The sequence below is a fragment of the Crinia signifera genome, chromosome 3 (genome assembly GCF_055691185.1).
Source record: "Crinia signifera chromosome 3, ASM5569118v1, whole genome shotgun sequence".
NCBI classification, from domain to species: domain Eukaryota; kingdom Metazoa; phylum Chordata; class Amphibia; order Anura; family Myobatrachidae; genus Crinia; species Crinia signifera.
This window is the reverse complement of record NC_139219.1, coordinates 118,242,132-118,266,682: the sequence shown is the minus strand read 5'-3', so window position 1 is coordinate 118,266,682 and position 24,551 is coordinate 118,242,132. Positions and strand designations below refer to the sequence as shown.

At 44.1% G+C, this 24,551-nt stretch overlaps 1 protein-coding gene across 4 annotated transcripts in view; it reads right to left on the bottom strand.

The window, feature by feature from the left end:
• Positions 1–24,551, bottom strand: part of TAF5L (TATA-box binding protein associated factor 5 like) — a 315,508-nt gene that overhangs the window by 56,266 nt on the left and 234,691 nt on the right. Inside the window, exon 2 of one of the 4 annotated variants that reach the window (XM_083176420.1) lies at positions 7,152–8,167. The exons of 1 other annotated variant lie outside the window; for it this stretch is intronic. The gene's annotated coding sequence lies outside the window, so the exon portion shown is untranslated. Of the gene's footprint in view, positions 1–2,499; positions 2,872–6,869; positions 7,107–7,151; positions 8,168–24,551 lie in introns of those variants that run through there. 2 more of the 4 variants (XM_083176419.1, XM_083176421.1) reach the window with 2 other exon arrangements.

The window sequence follows — 24,551 nt, the reverse complement described above, 5'->3', positions numbered from 1 at the left end:
CGCGGCACTTTAGAGATGCCAAACACACTCTAAATGACTTAAGGTTCATTTTGATTGACCATGTCCCCGAATTGCTTAGAGGAGGTGACCGTTCTGGAGCGCTACTTAAATTGGAAAGTAGCTGGATTTATCGTCTGCAAACAGTATCCCCAGGCGGTCTTAACGAACGCATGAACTGGAATATATTTCTATAATAACTATGACTTGTCATGCATATGTCATAGTAATGTTTATGCTAAATGTTTATATAGTCTAAACACTTGCGTTGCAGTAATGTAACAGGTAGCTTTTGTGCACTTGTGCTTATTATTGTTTATTTCTGTGTCTTCTGACAGGTCCTGTGGACGCTGATTCGGCGGCCGGGGACGCATCACAGTGTGAGCGGAGGGTTGCTAAGGTAACGCATTTGGTTGCCTGGCACCCGAGTCACACTCTGATGACGTCGATGGACGGGAACGTGGACGCCAGCGGAAGCGGAGACCGCATCCATACCTGGTCGCCGGACAGCCTCCTGCAGGATGTAAGTATAAATTTGTTTCCTAGCTTCACAGCGGGTATTCAGTCTTATTTTTCTGACATGTGGCAGGCGCCTTGAGAAAAATGTCCTGAGTGACATTGAAACGTCGGCTGATTGCCGCACATGTACTTCTGATATATTAAACCTATTTACTTGAAAAAGACCCTGGAGTGGCTCAGCCTTTCTACCACTATATATATATATATATATATATATATATATATATATATATATATATATATATATATATATATATATCAGCGGTTTTCAAGTAAATGAAGACTGGAGGCGGCATTCTCAATAAAGCGTGAAAAAAACTTGTATTAAAACATCACAGTGGTAAACATGTCAGCATAGCAAGTCGACAGTTTCGGAGCTTACGCCCCTTCCTCAGGACTACTGACTGTGCAGCAAACTCAACAAAGAAATTGTGCAGAATAACAGAATGAATGTTTATATGCACATTATGTGCTACCCATTTGAATATATTAAATTAAAGATAAATGCATGTATGCACACTAGGTGCCACCTATGGAATTGTCTTTATGGTAAGATTTATATCAATTGACAAAGAGTGTACATATCCCCCACTATATAAAGGGAAGATTGATAACTGGGATCCATATTACTTGTTTTAGAATCCCTTATCCTTTTGACTTTATCTCTTTAGGTGATTATCTGAGAGGTGATACTCTTACAGAAATGATCTAGCACACTAAGCCGGATTGGCTTCCCCTAAATTTATCACCTTACTGGTATGTAATTTTGTCACCTGCCAGTCATTATATCCTCTTGCTTGCTCTTTCTCTCGCATTTATTCATCATTATAATTATTGAAATTTTTAGATTTTACCTGGTCCTGAATGAAATAATAGCTGCCACATAGGCCTAATAGTATACATACCAAAATAATTTTATTATGTAAATTGTTTGTACGTCTCTGTATTACAATGGACACCATGTACTGGAATACTTAAAGTATGCCCCCTGTTTTTCTTTCTGTACCACTTTTAGTCACACCCCTGATGAAGTCATTCTGACGAAACGCGTTGGGTTTTAATAAAGAACTTTGATCTTGAACAAATCTCACGTATCATTCTGGAAGGGGACAAAGAATTGTCATATGAAATGTGATTGGAGTTTCATTCAGTATCTATTGTATGATTGACTAGGTGGTACTAAGTCCAGCGTTTTTGCACACACACACACACAAACTCACGAGACCTCTTCAGCTGAGCAGGCTCGAAAAATGCCGGCGTCTCCAATCGCTGCAGATCAAGCTGTCAGCGTGTGCTGGATGCCAGGAGCTTGAGACACGTCACGTTAGCCACGCCCCTACGCATTTCGTCAGAGACTATACTATATATAAATAAATGTGCAAAAACAATGGCACTCAGCTCCAGAAGCAGACTTATGCTGCCCCATGTATAGTGTAATGGAAGACAGCGTCACTCGGGACATGCTGGATAACAAACAACTCGTAGCCACAAGGTGGATAAGTTGACGTTTCAGCCCTTAGGCTTTTATCATGTAAGCTGTTTTGATCGTCAACTTATCCACCTTGTGGCTACGAGTTGTTTGTTACCCAGAAAGTCCCGAGTGACGCGTGGAACTAAACAGTTGTCTAGTGCTGCCGAGTCCTTAGAAAGGCCATACGTGGCCGAAACGTCGGCCTCTACAAACTTATCTGCGTGTAAGGAGACAAACCTCTGAAATGGTGATGTAATAAACCTTTTTCTTTTTTTGAAATTTTTTTTGGGCGAGTGCCCTTATTTGGATCTAAATGATCCTATGGACTATTATCTGTGGAACAGTTACATTCTGTTGCTTTAGAGGTAGCACCCCAACGCTGATGTTGGATGGCTTGGAGTGCGAATTTGGAGACATAACTAGATTATATATATATATATATATATATATATATATATATGTATATATATATATATATATATATATAGAGTCAATGATCAGGCGGCACTCACAGATTTGATGCAAAACGTGGAAAACTTATTTATTCATCCGACATGTTTCGGGCACACGGCCCGTCCTCAGGGATAAACAACAGTGACTCTAAAACACACTTATATGCTGTAACAAGTGAAAAACTCCCTCCCCCTGGTCAGTCAGCGCCGCCCCTCTTACCTGTGTTCACCAGATTGTGTCCCCGCTTCCGCTCACCTCCAGCGTGCAGTCGCCTGTATTCTGCCATTGAGGAGGCTGTACTTCCGCCCAGCACTTCCTCTGACGTCATCAGGCTTCTCCCACGCTGCGGTTCAGCTGGATAGCCAAGCTTCACTCTGGATTCCACAGGGAGACCGGTTGCTAGGCGACCATACAAACAAAAAAATCGTGATCTGAAAAGGATAAATAACAATACGTTGTGAAAACGTGCTGTAAGAGGCTGCGATGCAGCCATTTAAAAGGCAGATTAATGCCTGTGCTATATGGAATAAAAAAATACAATACATAAAATGCATACATAAAATACATAAAAATAGACAATTTAAAAAAACTGCAGGAGGATGCTGTACCAATCGGGTCGCGTGTATTGTTGTGTACCTGAACAATTTTTATTTTTTGCTTTTTTCTGTTATTGGTACTAATATTAATATGATTCGTTTCTTACACAGTTACACAATACAACTTTATTTATCACACTTCTAGGTATAAGCATCCACTAATTGTGGGCTGTATTTTTTTGAGCCATATTTTTTAGAACAATATTATTTTATTGAATATGAATTTATCATGGATGTGACATTAGATTTTGTTGTTCTACAAGGCATAAGATGCCTATAAGAAATGGTACAAACCATGTTGCTCATTCAGCCCCTTGGGTGCGAGTGTGTCAAGCTGGTGTATCCACCTCGCCTCAAGCTGTAGGAGTTGTTTCTTTCTATTGCCACCTCTTGCCGGGACAGGTACGTGGTCTATGATTTTAGATCTTATGCTGGATAAGTTATGCTTTCTTTCAGCGCAATGCCGCGCCAATGGTTGTTCGCTCTGGCCGGAGGTAAGTGCTTGCCTTATGGCGAGGCGATGATTTGCCATTCTTTCTTTGAATTGACACTCTGTCTTGCCCACGTAGTAAAGTCCACATGGACAAGACAGAATGTATACAACGTACCGGCTGGAGCAAGTGACGGAATGCTGGATTTTAAATTTTCTACCTGTGTGTGGGTGGCTTACCGTATCCCCTGGGATCATGGAGCTACAGGTCGTACACCCCACACATTTGTAGCATCCCTTGGGGCGGGACAAAAAGTGGATGGGTTTGCTGATTTTGGTTAACTTAGCTATGTCGTTTTTTACTAACAAATCTGCCAGATTTTTGCCTCTTTTATAGGCCGGCATTATTTGTGTGTTATGCATGCTTTTGAGATCTTTGTCTGAAGTCACTAAGGGCCATAGTTTTTTTACTTTTTTTGTGGTCTCACAGCTGCCCATAGCATGCTGTGTGACCCAGGGAATTCTGGAACCCAATTCCTTCTTAGTGCTATGGGTGTTTAATGCAGTTTCTCGTGGGATGTTAAGAACTTTCTTTTTAATTTTGGACAGCTCTTTCTTTTTGTATCCCCTTTCTTCAAATCTGGTCTGCATGGCATCCAATTCAACATGTAATTGGGCTTCCTCACTTACTATCCTCCGTACTCTTAGCATCTGCGAGTAGGGTAACCCCTCTCGCAGTGCCCAAGGGTGGCAACTTTCATATCTGAGGAGGGTGTTGCGGTCAGTTTCCTTAAGCCGCAAAGGCAGCCGCCGCTGAAAGAATTGGTGTTCAATTTATCCTTTACCCCTCTATCCGAAGCAGAAGTATCCGTATTATCCAAAGGATTATCATTTGTACCAAGCCATTCACCTGTTTCTTTTGATTGGACATTGGACTGCTACAAATTTGGACGAACTCTCAGATTGAGAGAACATTTCAAGGACAAACCTACAGTCGACCCTGTGAGTGTTGACATACCAGCGCAACTAAAAAGATTATTGCCAAAGTCAACATTCGATCCCCAGATATCTAATCCCTCAATAAAGACCTTAACGCGCATGATGGAGGCTGCAGGCCAAGTTACACCAACTCCTGCAGATTTACAGCGCAACAATCGGTGCTTGAGAGGGAAGCTCTGAAGGGGTTAAAACAGGACAGATATCGTAATCCGCAAGGCGGACAAAGGTGGGTCAGTGGTTGTAAAGGACCTATCAGACTATGTCACTGAATGTATGCAACAGCTAGCAGATGCACAGGTGTATGAAGTTTTACGCAAAGACCCCACTCAGGTCTATAAAAAAGAGTTGGACAACTTAATTGGTGTAGCAACACGTGATGGCATCATTTCAGGAGAGTTGGGTAGAGCACTGAGCACAGAGTACCCCATCACTCCACTACTATATATGTTACCTAAGGTACATAAGTGTCTGGACAAGCCCCCTGGCAGGCCTATAATCTCAGCCAGGGGTTCCTTGTTCCAGTCTGTGTCTACTTACTTAGACGCGATATTAAATCCGTGCGTACAGAAAACCAATTCGTATCTTAAGGACACCAACCATCTATTGGACTTGCTCAGTGCCCTTGATACCATTCCTGATGATGTAGTCATGTGTAGCGCTGACGTCACAGGGCTCTACACATGCATCCCCCACACAGAAGTGATGCGTGCTGTGGAGAACCTCATCAGTAATAATGCAATGTATAAAGGTCCGCCAATCCCATTTTTCATGGATTTACTGCATTTGGTACTAAATTGTAATTATTTTTTGTTCAACTGTGTGGTGTATGGCCAGCGGCTTGGGGTAGCGATGGGATCCAATGTGGCCCCATCCTACGCCAACGCCTACATGAATGAGGTGGACCAACAGTTAATCTACGGAGCCCCATATGTTAACAAAGTGCTTTTATTCCGCAGATATATAGATGATCTGCTCATCTTTTGGAGGGGCAGCATGGATGAGCTAAAAAACATATTGGAAGCACATAACGCACTGGCCCACCCAGTTAAACTCACATATAACATGAGTAAAGAGGTCATTATTTTTTTAGATGTAAAAATTAGTCTAAAAAATAACCATATCGAGACATCCTTATATATTAAGGAAACTGACCGCAACACCCGCCTCAGATATGAAAGTTGCCACCCTAGGGCACTGCGAGAGGGGTTACCCTACTCGCAGATGCTAAGAGTACGGAGGATAGTAAGTGAGGAAGCCCAATTACATGTTGAATTGGATGCCATGCAGACCAGATTTGAAGAAAGGGGATACAAAAAGAAAGAGCTGTCCAAAATTAAAGAGAAAGTTCTTAACATCCCGCGAGAAACTGCATTAAACACCCATAGCACTAAGAAGGAATTGGGTTCCAGAATTCCCTGGGTCACACAGCATGCTATGGGCAGCTGTGAGACCACAAAAAAAGTAAAAAAAACTATGGCCCTTAGTGACTTCAGACAAAGATCTCAAAAGCCTGCATAACACACAAATAATGCCGGCCTATAAAAGAGGCAAAAATCTGGCAGATTTGTTAGTAAAAAACGACATAGCTAAGTTAACCAAAATCAGCAAACCCATCCACTTTTTGTCCCGCCCCAAGGGATGCTACAAATGTGTGGGGTGTACGACCTGTAGCTCCATGATCCCAGGGGATACGGTAAGCCACCCACACACAGGTAGAAAATTTAAAATCCAGCATTCCGTCACTTGCTCCAGCCGGTACGTTGTATACATTCTGTCTTGTCCATGTGGACTTTACTACGTGGGCAAGACAGAGTGTCAATTCAAAGAAAGAATGGCAAATCATCGCCTCGCCATAAGGCAAGCACTAGCCTCTGACCAGAGCGAACAACCAGTGGCGCGGCATTGCGCTGAAAGAAAGCATAACTTATCCAGCATAAGATCTAAAAGCATAGACCACGTACCTGTCCCGGCAAGAGGTGGCAATAGAAAGAAACAACTCCTACAGCTTGAGGCGAGGTGGATACACCAGCTTGACACACTCGCACCCAAGGGGCTGAATGAGCAACATGAGACAACTGGAAGTGACAGAAATAATATATGGCGCAGTGCTGCCCTGATGTAACCACTCACGTAAGTGTCACCCACACTTAAAATACCATACAGACAAAGAAAATTGTGAGATAGGTATACAATGAGGCGCAAGAATACTTAGAAATACAACAAGATGTGTTCTTCCTTTTGCTGTAAGTGATCTTTTTCAATGGAATTTAGGGTCCGAACCGTTTTTACATTTGCCGGTATTGATCCCAGAAAATAAAACAATAAAGAATATTTTAACAACGTGTATAGTGTCTATTACAAATATTTCTTTAAAATATAAGCGGTGTGCGCGTACCAAACTCACGTTTGTATACGCTGGTGTAAAACTTATCAAGGTATCTTTCTTGGTGGTGTTCAAGAAGCAGAAGATTTTTTGCTTGAAGCAAACAATGATTCTTCCAAGTTGTGCTCAAGAAGAAAGGAGACAAGACAACACAAGTGCAATGTGTAGATCTGTTATATATCTATAAAGTGTGTCTAAATGTGTGTGAGGAGCTGAATTAGCGTACCTCACTCACCAATAAGTGATGGGAAAAACATATATAAAGGTTTCTTTTATGGAAAAAATGGGCGTACCCCAACTCACGATATTCAAGGTGTTATTCAAGCATATAGAGGTATCTTTATATCTTCTCAGGTTTTTGCAGGAAGCAGGAGATTATTTTGCTTGTAGCAGAACGTGATTCTGGCGAGTTGTGCTCGGAAGGGAAAGAAAAGTGCAATATGTAGATCTGCTATATGTATATTTCGGACGTGCAGAGTTATATGTGAGGAGCTGAATTAGCGTACCTCACTCACCAGTGAGTGATGAAAAAAACATATATAAAGGTTTCTTTTATGGAAAAAATGGGCGTACCCCAACTCACGATAATCAAGGTGTTTTTCAAGCGCATAGGGGTGTCTTTTTTGTCTCCTCAGGATATTGTACAGATGTCCCTCGATTAATCTCGGAAAGAAGTTTTGATATACCAAGAATCAGGATTTATCACAACTGTACAATCTTAGTTTTAAGACAAGAAAACGTTTATATAGGGCGGGCATACCAAACTCACACTTTGTGTATTGGGCCGTCCACTCATAAAGGTTTCTTTGAATTCACCAGGGTATAGAGCTGATGGGTGCTTTCACCATATGTTGTCCAGGGAACATATAAAGAAAAAATATATCCCCAATGTAGACACAGCCACAATAAATGTAGGTCCAGATTAAACCAAGGGTACGTGACGTACCTTACTCACCACTTTAGGTGGTGGCACTAAGCCTGTAGCGGTTTCTTTATAGCTTTCCGACCACACAGATATCAATAGGCGAGTTTTTTTTTATAAAAGTAAAAAAGAGCTTTAATCCAATAGATCCACATAAAACAAGAAATGGCCCACCATGGGCTCAAAAAATTATTAAAAACAGTCCAATGGAACACCACAAGGGTGTAAAAACACAATTTAAAAGCAAAAACAGAACTAAGTCTGATACATACATCCAGGGGGGGTGGGTGGCTGTTCACTCCTCTCCAATATCATCAACGACGTTTCGGTCGAAGACCTTTCTCAAGATGTCTCAAAATGGAAAGTCGACAATTACCGCCTCCAGAGAAAACTTCGTCTGAAAGAACATTTCGACAAAAACAAAAGCATAACCCCACAAGTGATTCCTTCCCCAGAAGACAAAGTGTTAAAGCAATTAAAGCCAGCCAGTACATTCGACCCCCTGTCCAACAACCTGTCCTTTAAAACCTTCGCCAGGGTACTGGAGAACAGCAGCAATACAGTGCCCAGTATCAAATCCCACAATCTTACAAAAGAGGAGCATCTGGCTTTGAAGAGCTTAGGGGACAGAACGGACATTGTTGTTCGTTCGGTGGACAAAGGAGGGGCAGTGGTGGTAATGGATTTGTCCTATTACAAAGAGGAGTGTGACCGCCTATTGTCAGATGGTTTGACATATGAAAGACTTCCTGCGGATCCTACACCGACTCATCGGCAAGAACTAGAAACCATCTTGGACAATGCCATTCGAGAACACTTAACGCCACCTGAAGTGAAAAAAAAGCCTGTTGCGTCTGCACCCGATAACCCCGGTATTTTACATCATACCGAAGCTACACAAGAACGCACAGAGGCCTCCTGGTAGACCTATCATCTCAGCCAGGGGGTCTCTGTGCGAACCGGTGGCGAGATATGTGGATGCGTTCCTGCAGAATTGTGTGCAGAACACCAGCACATATCTCAAGGACACCACCTCACTATTAATCAAATTGCAGGAGCTGGGCGACATCCCCATCAATACACTGCTGGTGGGGATCGATGTAACCAGCCTTTATACCTGCATCCCCCATGAGCAGGGGCTGCAAGCGGTAGGAGAACTCATGGCACACAATCCTAATTATACAGGTCCAGATCCCAACTTCATTTTACAACTGCTGAAGTTTACTTTGACCCACAATGTATTTATGCATGACAAAAAGTATTATAACCAACTGTCAGGGTGTGCCATGGGTTCTCCGTCCGCTCCAGTGTATGCGAATGCCTACATGTATCATGTCGAGAATATTGTTTTTTTGCAGAATCCGATGTTCACACAATTTGCAAGGTTTTACTATAGATATATAGATGACCTGATATTACTGTGGACAGGTCCACAAGAGACCCTGGTTGAGTTGTTGGAACAACACAACCAATCAAATAGTCCGGTCAAACTGACATATACAATAAGCCCCACCCAGCTTGACTTCCTAGATGTACGTATCATCAAAGAGGAAAACAAATTAAGCACCCAAGTTTTCACGAAGCCCACCGACCGCAATATGATGTTGCAATTTCAGAGCTTTCACCCTAAAGCCACCACAGCGAGTTTGCCATACTCACAGTTCATAAGAGTGTGCAGGGTTAACAGTGACGAAAACATCAGAAATGTCCAACTAGAAAGCATGTTTAATAGGCTCCTGGAAAGAGGGTACCCCTACCAACTTTTGAAAGATGTTCAGAAAAAAGCCATTTGCATCTCTAGATCAGAACTTCTGAAAAGTAACCCCAAGAAAAAGAGTCAGGCCAACGAGACTTTCACCTGGGTTAAACATTACTCTGACAAGAGCCCAGGGTTAGTTAAACGAGCCAAATCGATGTGGCCGATAGTAGCCACTGATCCCCACATACCTAGTCTAAAAAACACCAGACTACAAACAGGTTTTATCAGGGGGAGGAGTATAGGGAATAGAGGGCCTTATTTTGGTTCATTCTTGCTGACAAAATCCTTCTTAGATGGACAAAACCATGTGCACTGCAGGGGGGGGGGGCAGATGTAACATGTGCAGAGAGAATTAGATTTGGGTGAGTAATTTTGTTTCTGTGAAGGGAAAATACTGGCTGCTTTATTTTTACACTGCAATATAGATCTCACTTTGAAGTAAAACCCCACCCAAATCTAATTCTCTCTGCACAAGTAACACCTGCCCCACCTGCAGTGCACATGGTTTTGCCCATCTAAGAAAGATTTTGTCAGAAAGAATGAACCAAAATAAGGCCCAGAGTTGTTAAAACAGATATTTCAAAATTAAAAACAGAGGCCAAACATTTTTTGTCTCGCAAAGGGGGCTGTTACAGGTGTACCGGTTGTGTCACCTGCAGCTACATGAGTCCAGGGGCCACGTTTCGCCATCCCCACACGGGTAGGAGCTATAACATCAAACCAGTTTTATTATGTTCATCTAAATTCGTGGTTTATCTTTTGACGAGCCCGTGTGGGTTAAATTATGTTGGCAAGACAACGGGCACCATCAAAGAACGGATGGCCAATCACAGGGCTGCTATCCGTGCGGCAATTGAGAAGGGCCACAGTGAACAAACCGTGGCCAGACATTTTTTGGAGGCCAAGCATGGGGTGGCCAATTTGAGATTTCAATTGATAGATCAGGCCCCGGAGTCTGCAAGAGGGGGAGATAGAGGTAAACACCTCTTGCAAATAGAGAGTAGGTGGATCCACACCTTAGGGACCCTCAAACCGGGGGGTCTCAACGAAACTATGAACCTGGGTAGTTTCTTATAAACATTATACATCATTGTGTAGAATAACATTGTCTATATTTTTTTGGGACAGGTTCCAGTTAGGAGCATAGAGCTATCTGCATATAAAACGGAGGACACACTGGCAGACATTCAGGATGCAAGTGTTCTCTTTAATACAGCGTATTCATCAACGCCAATAGTATAGCTTGAACATTTTGTATGAGATAAGCACCTATACGTTTTTTACACATGAGACAGGAAAATGTTGGGCCACAGAGCCATCTAGTGGCCGTAAAAAACAGGTCCAGGGAAAGTGCAGCGTTTTAAACTGTATGAGAAGTATTAAATGTTGTTTTGTGTTTTCAACGAAGATTCACCAGCACTTTATATTAATACAAGGATTACTGTAAGCACAAGCACTTTATTATGCAATTTATAACTATTGGCACTGTTCACTTTTCCCACAGTGTGGCCTCCTCCGCTGCCAGGACGGACGGGTCACTTCCGGGAGTACCCGGAAGTCGTCATCAGGAGTCCCAGACGGAGGAGGACGCTACACGGCGGGTCCCCTATATGTAAGTTCTTTTTTCTGTATCACATTGTTGTTTGCACTTGTTCCATATTTCTGGTCCTAACGAAGGGTTTGTCCCGAAACGGCGTAGACCGCACAGAGAAATAATTTTTCACCTTTTCTTCACCAAGTCCCGGAGTGACGCCCATTATTCCCATATTATATCGGTGGTGAGTGCACCACAAAGGGAAGGCACCCGGGCACAGAAATCTGACAAGATGCGGGGAGTGCCGGACTTTGTACTGCTATATATATATATATATATATATATATATATATATATATATATATATATATATATATATATATATATATATATATATATATATATATATATAGTAGCTGTGGTTCGGCACTCCCTGTAACGAAGTAACTGCGGCCGGTGCCTATACAGAAGGCAAATGTAGAGAGACGATGGTATGGCACTCGTAGCCAATAATAAATTGAAGAAGGAGCCAAATAGATAACAACGTTTCAATTTTTATCAATTTTTAACCTGATAAAAATTGATAAAAATTGAAACGTTGTTATCTATTTGGCTCCTTCTTCAATTTATTATTGGCTACGAGTGCCATACCATCGTCTCTCTCTCTCTCTATATATATATATATATATATATATATATATATATATATATATATATATATATATATATATATATATATATATATATATATATATATATATATATATATATATATATTACAAAATTCCCAGAATTTGCGCTGATTATTATTATTAATCCGCGGGCGCTTATAACACTTAGCCTACTACTAGTTAGGCTTTTTCACCACAACTACCACCACAAAAGTTTTATATAGCGCCCTATATTACACTAGTATTTACTATAGTCCTTCCCAATTTTTCAGACTTAAAGATATAGACAAGATTCTTAAAAATAAAAAAAAATTAAGCATAAAAACAAATTTCATACACTTTTCTTGTCAAAGGATTTTTCTCATACAGTTGATGTATACATAAGCCCGACGCGTTTAGTCTCTACACGAGACTTCATCAGGGGCGTGTAATACAAATCTACAAAGAGTAGAACATATTAATTTAACATTCAATAAAAATTTAAACAAAGGGAAATACAATAATAATTTCCATTTTCTTACAGGTTTATAAGGATACAGAACAGATGGAACAGGGAACGATGGGAGTATAACTCCCGAAACATGTAGGAATAAACTTATTTTGACTGTTATCTATGAAGTCTGACGAGTGCCTCTACTATTTATGGAATATATATATTTTTTATATATATATATATATATATATATATATATATGAATGAGAGAGAGAGATATAGATATATATCTATATATCTGTAATATATATATATATAGATAGAGGTGTGTGTGTGTGTGTGTGTGAGAATGTGAGAGTGTGTGTGAGTGTGAGAATGTGAGAGTGTGTGTGTGTGTGAGAGAGAGAGAGAGAGGCCAGTGTTTTCACAACAGAAGCACTTCCGCGTAGCCAGGCGGATAGCGCTCGTTATTTCTTATTGACTGCAGGGACCCCCCCCGTTGCCACCGTCGCAAGCTTTATATACACAGTCGCAGGACAGGTACCCCCGAGGCACGGGGGGGGGGGGGGGGATATGCCACCCTCCAGTGGCCGGCACCCTAGGCAAATGCCTAGATTTGCCTAGTGGTGGCGCCGGCCCTATATATATATATATATATATATATATATATATATATATATATATATATATATATAAATAAAAGAAAAATGAGGAGAGCAAGCGCTCATAGTGCATGAATCTGTTTTAAAAGTTTTATTAAACACAGGGTAAAAGGTTGGTGGTACAGAAAGCGGGGATCACGTACCGAATCAGGCGGTACAAACACCGCTGTAATTGCACATAAGGTAGCTGACACCGCAGCACAATTGTTGGAGAGGTTACACTCTATCAAGTTTACCAACGGGCGGTGCACACCATTCAGCTAACAGCGGTCGATTCCAGCAGCGGTGATCCACTTTCCAAAGGTTCAACTCCGGTCAGAGATGACGCTAGGCCACGCCCCAACGCGTTTCGTCATCGACTTCGTCAGAGGGCTGGCCTAGCGTCACTCTCCGGCCTGCTTTATTCACCAAAGCAAGGATACAATCAGGGTGGCAGCTGGGCAATTAACTCTTGCTTGTCTCAAGAATATTCAAGGGCTCAGACTAGCCATACCAATTTACTTTAGACCGCTTCAGTATTAGCAGCGGTAGTTGGACTCTATTATACTTTTGAATATAAAGCCACCATGATTGTAGCATACACAATATTACATACACATTACATAAAAAATATTTTCATAAAAAATCTTATTGCACATTGAATTAAGACAGCGCATTCAATGAATCAGCATAACTATTATAACTAGTTTTAAATGAATTACATTATTATAAAAAATCATTTCTACAGAATCAATATTTAATTATTTTTAAGGAGATAGAGAGAGGCACAAAACTTTTCTCCCCTTCTTGTTTAAAATATATATATAAAAGAGAAAAACTCTTTACATAAAAAACAAAATATACATACAGAAGTTAGGACAAAATATGAAAAACATTAATGAACATACATATATGTACAAAAAAAGCAGCAACAATGTGCAAAAAAGCAGTATACAGGGTTCTCTTGATATTAATAGAGAAACATACACCAGGTTAATTCTTTTATAATTATTTCCTATAATCATACAAAACATCTCATCTCATAGTATGTTTATATGAACCACTTCAAACAACGAGAGGGAAGTAAAAAAGGGGGGAATGATTGGGACTGATTGTAAGAACCTGAGTGGAATAATGAAAGTAATAGAGAAGTTAGATGGAGCAATAATGGTCATTCATACATATATGGCAATGTTAGTCAAACAAAAAAAACACTTTAACCAATAAAGGCAGTAATTTCTAGTCCTTCATTTAATCCATCAGGACTTAGAGTGCCCAGATGGTACAGATGGGTCTGTTCCCATCTTGGCAGGGGATGGCGCTGGCGTCGCCAGCCGCCATCCCCCGCCAGCGCCATGGCGATCGTGAGAAGGGGACGCGCGCGCACGAGAGGCGCGCGCGTCCCCTTCCGACGGCGCTTCCATACGTTTCCCCGGGTCCCCGCCGCCTGCCCGCACCCCCCCTAACCCCCCCCTAACCCTGTCCGTCTCCCTGAGGCGGGGACGGACAGGGTTTTCGTCGCGCTAGCGACGGAGACTGAGACGCGCGTGCGCGTGAGACGCACGCGCGTCTCAGTCTCCTCGCTGGCGAGGCTGCTGGCGGGTCGCCAGCGCGTACATTCTGGCGACCCGCCAGCAAGGATAGGAATAGGCACATACTGTACATCCAAAAAGATTCTCTCTTCAATAACATTTTTTCTCTATTACCTCCTCTAATATCTGTGGTAACAGTTTCAATCCCCAAGAATTTCATTCCTTTAGGGTCACTATTTTGACAGTGGGCAAAGTGCCTAGGCACGCTGTGATTTAACACACGATTTTTAATATTCCTATAGTGCTCTAGGATTCTGATTTTTAGAGCCCGCTTAGTTTGACCCACATATCTGACACCACACGGACAGACAAGAAGGTAAACAACGTGCGTTGTGTTACAGTTAATGGCAGTTTTGATTTTCCATTTCTTACCCTCTTTCCCCACAACTTCTTTAGTTCCCTTTAAACAATGTGGACACATCTTACATTTCCCACAACAGAAAAAAACAGTGACTGGGGACATCAAAAAAGGCATACGTTCTGTACTATTACTATTCTTCAAAGGAAGCAGACTAGGTGCAAGTTTGGTTTTAAGAGTGCTAGCTCTTTTAAACCCTATATCTGGTCTTGGACCCACAATATCTTTCAACAATGGATCCATCTTCAAAATGGACCAATGTTTATTCAAACATTTACGTATTTGTACATTTTGGGAATTGAACTGAGTGACAAAAGGACAAAAATTAGAGGGGGTCTTTTCTTTTTCTTTGTACTGTAACAAGTCCCTCCTTTCCAAATTCCTCGACCTTTCCAATGCATTATCAATGGGAGTCTGAGGATATCCCTTCTCTTGGAATCTCGCAATATACACCAAAGCTTGCTGTTCAAAAATTTCTATATTGCTGCAATTTCGTCGCAGCCGCAGCAGCTGTGAATATGGAAGATTACTTTTCCATTTTTTATGGTGACAGCTGTCGTATTGTAAATAATTATTGCTATCAACCTTCTTAAAGAAGGTACAGGTTTCAACACTCATTGATTGTTCTTCTTTTGCCACAAGGGTGAGGTCCAGAAATTCTAGACTCCTGCTGTTGAAATTGTATGTGAACCCCAAATTATACTGGTTGTCATGTATAAATTCAACAAATTGAACAAACTCCTCCTGGGATCCACCCCAAATCAACAGCAGGTCATCTATATAGCGCCTGAATAGGACGATTTTGTCCAAAAAAGGGTTGTTATGAAAGATACATTCTTCCTCCCACTCACCCAGATATAAATTCGCGAACCCCGGGGCGCAAATCGTCCCCATAGCTGTACCACACAGCTGAATGAAGTAGCGCCCCAAAAAAGTAAAGTAATTTGACTTTAAGACAAAATTAAGGCATTTTATAATAAATACACGTTTGGTATCAGAAATGTCAGCATCTCTTGCTAAAACATTCTCTATACACATTACTCCCTTCTCATGTGGGATCGATGTGTACAAAGAGTTCACATCGATTGTTATATATATATATATATATATAGCAAGAAGAGACGAGCCGGCACTCTAGTTTCCGTGGTAGATGGTGCCCCGGGTGCCAACGAGAAAAGTTGGATATGTAGGAGAATGAACGTGTCACTCCAGGGGTCTGGTTCAAAGATTTATTAGCAAATAAGCAAAAGCTGGTTACATGTTCAAGTCAACGTTTCGGTACTCGCAGGTACCGTTGTCAAGACAGCATGAACCGGGCATAACAGTATAAGCCCGCACAGCGGCGGGACCACATATATATAGCAAGAGAAGTAACTTACTGATTCCATGTGTTTCAGCCCAGAAGCCGGGTGCAGCGCGCACACCCCCTGTCACTGAGGCAGGAGCGCGCACTGCTGACGTCACCCCTGCCCTCTGCATGGCAACGCAGCGGGGTTGGGGTGGCGTCCCCAGCAACCAGTCAGAAACCCCATAAGCCAGGACAGACTCATGACCAGTAAACGCTGCGTATACATAGCAACAGACCAGCGCTAGTGGACCAAAACAATGCTCGGGGATATCACGGCAGGCACATACACAAATACATGAAGAAAACTGCAGGAGGATAATACTGCATGCGCAAAAGTCAAGAGTATACAAAGGGGGATCGCAGGATGCAGCCGCGTAGTGGGTGCAATATACTCCAGATGGTGGGTGCAGTATGCACCAGATAGTCCGCAGGCAGAGTCACGAGGATGATAAAGGGGAACAAGGGAGGAAAAAGAGGGGGTCAACCAGGTAAAACAGAACAACATCCAAGTTCCAAATGTAGAGTGCGTGTCGACCGGAGTGTCGACAAACGAATGATGGTACTTTCAGCCAGCTAGAAAAACAGACTCCAGTTCATCCTGTCATTCAAGCCGTGTGGCTTAACAGTGTTCAGTTTATGTATCCATTTTGCCTCAAGCTTCAATAGGAGTCCATCCCTGTCACCCCCTCTAGTCAACACGGGTACATGATCAATTAAAATGAATTTGATATCCGCGACAGTGTGACCAGCTTCTAGGCAGTGGCGGGCCACCGGTTGATCAGCTCTGTTGGTGGAAATGGCATTGTTGATAGCCGAGCGGTGTAAAGCCATACGTTCACGTATGGTCCTTATGGTTTTACCGACATAGTATTGTCGGCATGGACAGAATAAAAGGTAGATCACATGGGTGGTAAGACAAGTAAGGACATGGTGGATACGAAAAGTCAAGTTCAAATGGGGATGCTGAAAGGTTTTGCATACAATGAGGTTACGGCAGGTTGTACATTTAAGACATCGGTAACAGCCAGGGGGTTTGTGTAGGAAATGAGTTTTGGTGGTCGTGGATTCAAATCCAGTGATGTCGGCATGCATGACTTTGTCTTTAATGTTCTTACCTCTGGTGTAGCAAGCCATTGGGCGTGTTCGGTGGAAACAAGGTAAGGAGCGATCTGATTTAACAATGGGCCACAAGGCCGTGGTGGCTCGTTGTACGACAGGGCTAGCAGTGGTGTATTGTTGTTTCCACGGCAAGGAGTTTTTATTGGTGCGTACAGTGGGCTGTAGAAGTTCGACACGGGGCATGTTGAGCACTTCTAATTGGGCTTTTTTGAGGTCATTCAAGTTATAGCCTCGCTGGACAAATTTAGCCACTACCGCATCTGTGCTGTGCCGCTTGGGGGGTACTGGATATCCTCGCCACCCGCATGAGCTGTGATCTTGGGAGACCACGTTTGAGACCTCGGGGGTGATGGCTAGATGATAGAAGTAATGTGTTGCGATCAGTCGGTTTAGTGAATACTTCTGTGACGATCCTGTTGGAGCAGAGGCTGACCTTTACGTCCAGAAAACTGATGGATTCAGATTGTACATTAATGGTATATTTAATAGGGGATGAACTGGAGTTGATGATGGAAATGTGATGGATGAGGGGCTCGACAGGACCTGTCCACATGAGGAACAGGTCATCAATATACCTGACATACATGAGGATGTGTGGACTGAGAATCGGGTTATTGAGGAACTTGTCGTTTTCTTCGGAAAACATAAAGATGTTTGCTAGGCTTGGCGCCACCGGGCTGCCCATAGCGCACCCGCTAGTTTGTTGATAAAAGGAGCCGTCAAAGTAGAAATAATTTCTCTCCAGAGTCAGAGTGAGGAGCTGGGTAAATAAGGACTGTTCTATGTCCATGATGTTGTTGGTCCTCAAAAAGGAGGTCACAGCAGCCACCCCTGCCTTCTGGGGAATGGACGTATAGAGGCTACTAACGTCCAGAGTGACTAGTACGGTATTGTCTGGAACAGTGTTGAACTGTTGTAAGCGTAAAAGAAAGGCAGTGGTGTCCTTGATGAATGAAGGTTGCGATTGGATGTGAGGTTGCAGGATAACGTCAAGGAGTTTGGAGATGGGTTGATAAAGTGAGTTATTGGCGGAGATGATGGGGCGTCCGGGGGGATTGGTAAGGTTCTTGTGGATTTTGGGTACGGTGTAGATAAGTGGAATGACTGGGTGCTGTTGTTGTAGCGACGTGCTAAGTTTCGGATCGATGGATTTATTGAGAACTGCTTGCCGCAAGATGGTATCCAACTCAAGCTTATAAGTGACTGTGGGATCTCCTGGCAATTTAACATAGGTGTTAGCATCCGCCAGTTGTGTGTATAGCTCAGATTTGTAATCAGACAGATTCTGTACCACAATGGCTCCCCCTTTGTCGGCTGGTCTTATGATGATGTGGCGATATGCGGCCAGTTGTTTGAGAGCCAGATGCTCAGCCTTAGCTAGATTGTAATGAGCTTTCGGTGCTGCAGCGTTGTATTTGATAACTGCCTCATCAACTAGGCGGGTGAAGGTGGGTACGGATTTGTTGGTAGATGGGGGATCGAAGGACGACTTGGTTCGAGAACGAATAAATTGTTGGACAGGATTGGGGTTGTAATTGGTATCATCTTGGTGTTGGAAGTGTTCCTTCAAACGTAGGTTGCGTGCGAAGCGGTGTTTGTCGATCTCCCATTGCAATTCACTATGTGTATTAGTGGGGATGAACGACAAGCCTCTGTTGAGTACAGATATTTCAGCAGAAGACAAAGAATGGTTTGATAAGTTATAAATCAGCTCCTCATGAGGGCCTTGAGCTCTCTGGATCCTCTGATTCTGGCCGGAGCGGCGGGTGGTAGTCCTCTGCCTCTTCGGGTTTGGGTGTTGGGTAGATCTAAAGGGACATCGCTGGCCGTATTGGGGTCGTCAGAGTCTCTGATGTGAAAGTCACTATCTGAGTTTGATGTGTGTACTTCACGGGTCTGGCGTTCACGTCGGCGGCGGTGTTGTTGCTGGCCGCCCCTGGTGTAGTTCGGAGCACGAGTGTCACCCCCCATTAGCCATCTGTAAACGCGATTGTCCTCATAGTCACGGGTTACTATTTCGTATTTGGTAGCTTTAAATTTCAAAAGGTCCCTTTTGTAGGTCTCAATCTTTGTGTTGAGCTGTTGTGCCCAATCAGGGTTCGATGTTCTCATGAGGGGGATGTTATGAGTCGTTTCCAGACTGCTTATTTTTTGGCGAACCAACTCAAGCTCCCTAGTGGACTCTTCGATGACCAAGAGCATAAGGTCATTGCTGCATTTATTTAAAACCCCGATCCATTTGACACAGAAATCGGGGTTGTAGCGCCCGATGGTGGGGGTGTTCCTCACTCTGAAGCCTCTGGGGATTAATTGCTGCCGAAAGTATTTGGACAAGGAGGATCCATGCAAGAAGTAGTCAGTTTCACGTTTCTTCAATTGGAGTAGTTGGTGGGCAATGTCGTCAGGTGATGAGTCGACCGTGGTGATGTCCTCGGATGCATCGAATAGAATCCGTTGCGCCTCGGTATCGTTAACGCTGTAGAGCACTCCCTTGGTGGAGGGCATAGTGCGACAGCCTTCAATAGAGCTGGTGGTCATGGTGTCCAGCGGGTAGGAGTCAGGAATAATTCTGACAGGTGCCTTGTTCCGGGTGGTCAAAAAGACCGATGAACAGCAAGAAGAGACGAGCCGGCACTCTAGTTTCCGTGGTAGATGTTGCCCCGGGTGCCAACGAGAAAAGTTGGATATGTAGGAGAATGAACGTGTCACTCCAGGGGTCTGGTTCAAAGATTTATTAGCAAATAAGCAAAAGCTGGTTACATGTTCAAGTCAACGTTTCGGTACTCGCAGGTACCGTTGTCAAGACAGCATGAACCGAGCATAACAGTATAAGCCCGCACAGCGGCGGGACCACATATATATAGCAAGAGAAGTAACTTACTGATTCCATGTGTTTCAGCCCAGAAGCCGGGTGCAGCGCGCACACCCCCTGTCACTGAGGCAGGAGCGCGCACTGCTGACGTCACCCCCGCCCTCTGCATGGCAACGCAGCGGGGTTGGGGTGGCGTCCCCAGCAACCAGTCAGAAACCCCATAAGCCAGGACAGACTCATGACCAGTAAACGCTGCGTATACATAGCAACAGACCAGCGCTAGTGGACCAAAACAATGCGCGGGGATATCACGGCAGGCACATACACAAATACATGAAGAAAACTGCAGGAGGATAATACTGCGTGCGCAAAAGTCAAGAGTATACAAAGGGGGATCGCAGGATGCAGCCGCGTAGTGGGTGCAATATACTCCAGATGGTGGGTGCAGTATGCACCAGATAGTCCGCAGGCAGAGTCACGAGGATGATAAAGGGGAACAAGGGAGGAAAAAGAGGGGGTCAACCAGGTAAAACAGAACAACATCCAAGTTCCAAATGTAGAGTGCGTGTCGACCGGAGTGTCGACAAACGAATGATGGTACTTTCAGCCAGCTAGAAAAACAGACTCCAGTTCATCCTGTCATTCAAGCCGTGTGGCTTAACAGTGTTCAGTTTATGTATCCATTTTGCCTCAAGCTTCAATAGGAGTCCATCCCTGTCACCCCCTCTAGTCAACACGGGTACATGATCAATTAAAATGAATTTGATATCCGCGACAGTGTGACCAGCTTCTAGGCAGTGGCGGGCCACCGGTTGATCAGCTCTGTTGGTGGAAATGGCATTGTTGATAGCCGAGCGGTGTAAAGCCATACGTTCACGTATGGTCCTTATGGTTTTACCGACATAGTATTGTCGGCATGGACAGAATAAAAGGTAGATCACATGGGTGGTAAGACAAGTAAGGACATGGTGGATACGAAAAGTCAATTATTCCTGACTCCTACCCGCTGGACACCATGACCACCAGCTCTATTGAAGGCTGTCGCACTATGCCCTCCACCAAGGGAGTGCTCTACAGCGTTAACGATACCGAGGCGCAACGGATTCTATTCGATGCATCCGAGGACATCACCACGGTCGACTCATCACCTGACGACATTGCCCACCAACTACTCCAATTGAAGAAACGTGAAACTGACTACTTCTTGCATGGATCCTCCTTGTCCAAATACTTTCGGCAGCAATTAATCCCCAGAGGCTTCAGAGTGAGGAACACCCCCACCATCGGGCGCTACAACCCCGATTTCTGTGTCAAATGGATCGGGGTTTTAAATAAATGCAGCAATGACCTTATGCTCTTGGTCATCGAAGAGTCCACTAGGGAGCTTGAGTTGGTTCGCCAAAAAATAAGCAGTCTGGAAACGACTCATAACATCCCCCTCATGAGAACATCGAACCCTGATTGGGCACAACAGCTCAACACAAAGATTGAGACCTACAAAAGGGACCTTTTGAAATTTAAAGCTACCAAATACGAAATAGTAACCCGTGACTATGAGGACAATCGCGTTTACAGATGGCTAATGGGGGGTGACACTCGTGCTCCGAACTACACCAGGGGCGGCCAGCAACAACACCGCCGCCGACGTGAACGCCAGACCCGTGAAGTACACACATCAAACTCAGATAGTGACTTTCACATCAGAGACTCTGACGACCCCAATACGGCCAGCGATGTCCCTTTAGATCTACCCAACACCCAAACCCGAAGAGGCAGAGGACTACCACCCGCCGCTCCGGCCAGAATCAGAGGATCCAGAGAGCTCAAGGCCCTCATGAGGAGCTGATTTATAACTTATCAAACCATTCTTTGTCTTCTGCTGAAATATCTGTACTCAACAGAGGCTTGTCGTTCATCCCCACTAATACACATAGTGAATTGCAATGGGAGATCGACAAACACCGCTTCGCACGCAACCTACGTTTGAAGGAACACTTCCAACACCAAGATGATACCAATTACAACCCCAATCCTGTCCAACAATTTATTCGTTCTCGAACCAAGTCGTCCTTCGATCCCCCATCTACCAACAAATCCGTACCCACCTTCACCCGCCTAGTTGATGAGGCAGTTATCAAATACAACGCTGCAGCACCGAAAGCTCATTACAATCTAGCTAAGGCTGAGCATCTGGCTCTCAAACAACTGGCCGCATATCGCCACATCATCATAAGACCAGCCGACAAAGGGGGAGCCATTGTGGTACAGAATCTGTCTGATTACAAATCTGAGCTATACACACAACTGGCGGATGCTAACACCTATGTTAAATTGCCAGGAGATCCCACAGTCACTTATAAGCTTGAGTTGGATACCATCTTGCGGCAAGCAGTTCTCAATAAATCCATCGATCCGAAACTTAGCACGTCGCTACAACAACAGCACCCAGTCATTCCACTTATCTACACCGTACCCAAAATCCACAAGAACCTTACCAATCCCCCCGGACGCCCCATCATCTCCGCCAATAACTCACTTTATCAACCCATCTCCAAACTCCTTGACGTTATCCTGCAACCTCACATCCAATCGCAACCTTCATTCATCAAGGACACCACTGCCTTTCTTTTACGCTTACAACAGTTCAACACTGTTCCAGACAATACCGTACTAGTCACTCTGGACGTTAGTAGCCTCTATACGTCCATTCCCCAGAAGGCAGGGGTGGCTGCTGTGACCTCCTTTTTGAGGACCAACAACATCATGGACATAGAACAGTCCTTATTTACCCAGCTCCTCACTCTGACTCTGGAGAGAAATAATTTCTACTTTGACGGCTCCTTTTATCAACAAACTAGCGGGTGCGCTATGGGCAGCCCGGTGGCGCCAAGCCTAGCAAACATCTTTATGTTTTCCGAAGAAAACGACAAGTTCCTCAATAACCCGATTCTCAGTCCACACATCCTCATGTATGTCAGGTATATTGATGACCTGTTCCTCATGTGGACAGGTCCTGTCGAGCCCCTCATCCATCACATTTCCATCATCAACTCCAGTTCATCCCCTATTAAATATACCATTAATGTACAATCTGAATCCATCAGTTTTCTGGACGTAAAGGTCAGCCTCTGCTCCAACAGGATCGTCACAGAAGTATTCACTAAACCGACTGATCGCAACACATTACTTCTATCATCTAGCCATCACCCCCGAGGTCTCAAACGTGGTCTCCCAAGATCACAGCTCATGCGGGTGGCGAGGATATCCAGTACTCCCCACGCGGCACAGCACAGCACAGATGCGGTAGTGGCTAAATTTGTCCAGCGAGGCTATAACTTGAATGACCTCAAAAAAGCCCAATTAGAAGTGCTCAACATGCCCCGTGTCGAACTTCTACAGCCCACTGTACGCACCAATAAAAACTCCTTGCCGTGGAAACAACAATACACCACTGCTAGCCCTGTCGTACAACGAGCCACCACGGCCTTGTGGCCCATTGTTAAATCAGATCGCTCCTTATATATATATATATATATCAATATCATTTGACAATCTGGAAAAAAATAATCGGTACTTGTTTCCTAGCACGGCCACAATCGCGGGTCATTTATAATGGTATGCGACGCGACCGACGCGATTTGCCATTGAAATGCATTGAAAAGGTAAAAATCGCGTCGGTCGCATCGCATGCGGCCAAAAAAAGCATGCGATGGTACCGACGCGATGCCCGCGATTTCCCATAGGGAACAATGTAAAATGCCTCAATTGACCCAAATAAACATAGGGAACAATGTTAAATGGGCAAGAAACCCCAAAAAACACCCCTGAAGTGTGAAATGGCCCCCCAATTGTTAACGCCACCCCACGATCAACGTGAACCCGAAGCGTGGCGAGCGTAGCGAGCCGCCGAGGGGCGGCGGTACGCGTCCTCCGACCTTTTCATACCCCCACTATCCACGTCGGCGTGGAGCTGAGAATAGAAAGTGTGTCGAGCGCAGCGAGCCACCGAGCCTGAAGCGTTGCGAGCGCAGCGAGCCCCGCGAGGGGACGCGGATACCTGTGAAGCCCGCGAGGGGACGCGGATACGTGTGAAGGTATCCGCGTGCGCTCGCCACGCTTCGGGCTCGCTGCGCTCGCGACACTTTCTATTCTCAACTCCACGCCGACGTGGATAGTGGGGGTATGAAAAGGTCGGAGGACGCGTACCGCCGCCGCTCGCCACGCTTCCAGTTCACGTTGATCGTGGGGTGGCGTTAACAATTGGGGGGCCATTTCACACTTATGGGGTGTTTTTTGGGGTTTCTGGCCCATTTAACATTGTTCCCTATGTTTATTTGGGTAAATTGAGGCATTTTACATTGTTCCCTATGGGAAATTGCGGGCATCGCGTCGGTCGCATCGCATGCGATTTTTTTGCACGCATGCGATGCGACCGACGCAATTTTTTTACCTGCGATGCCCGAGATCCTAATCGTTGTGGCCGTGCTAGGAAACAAGTACCAAAAAATCAATTG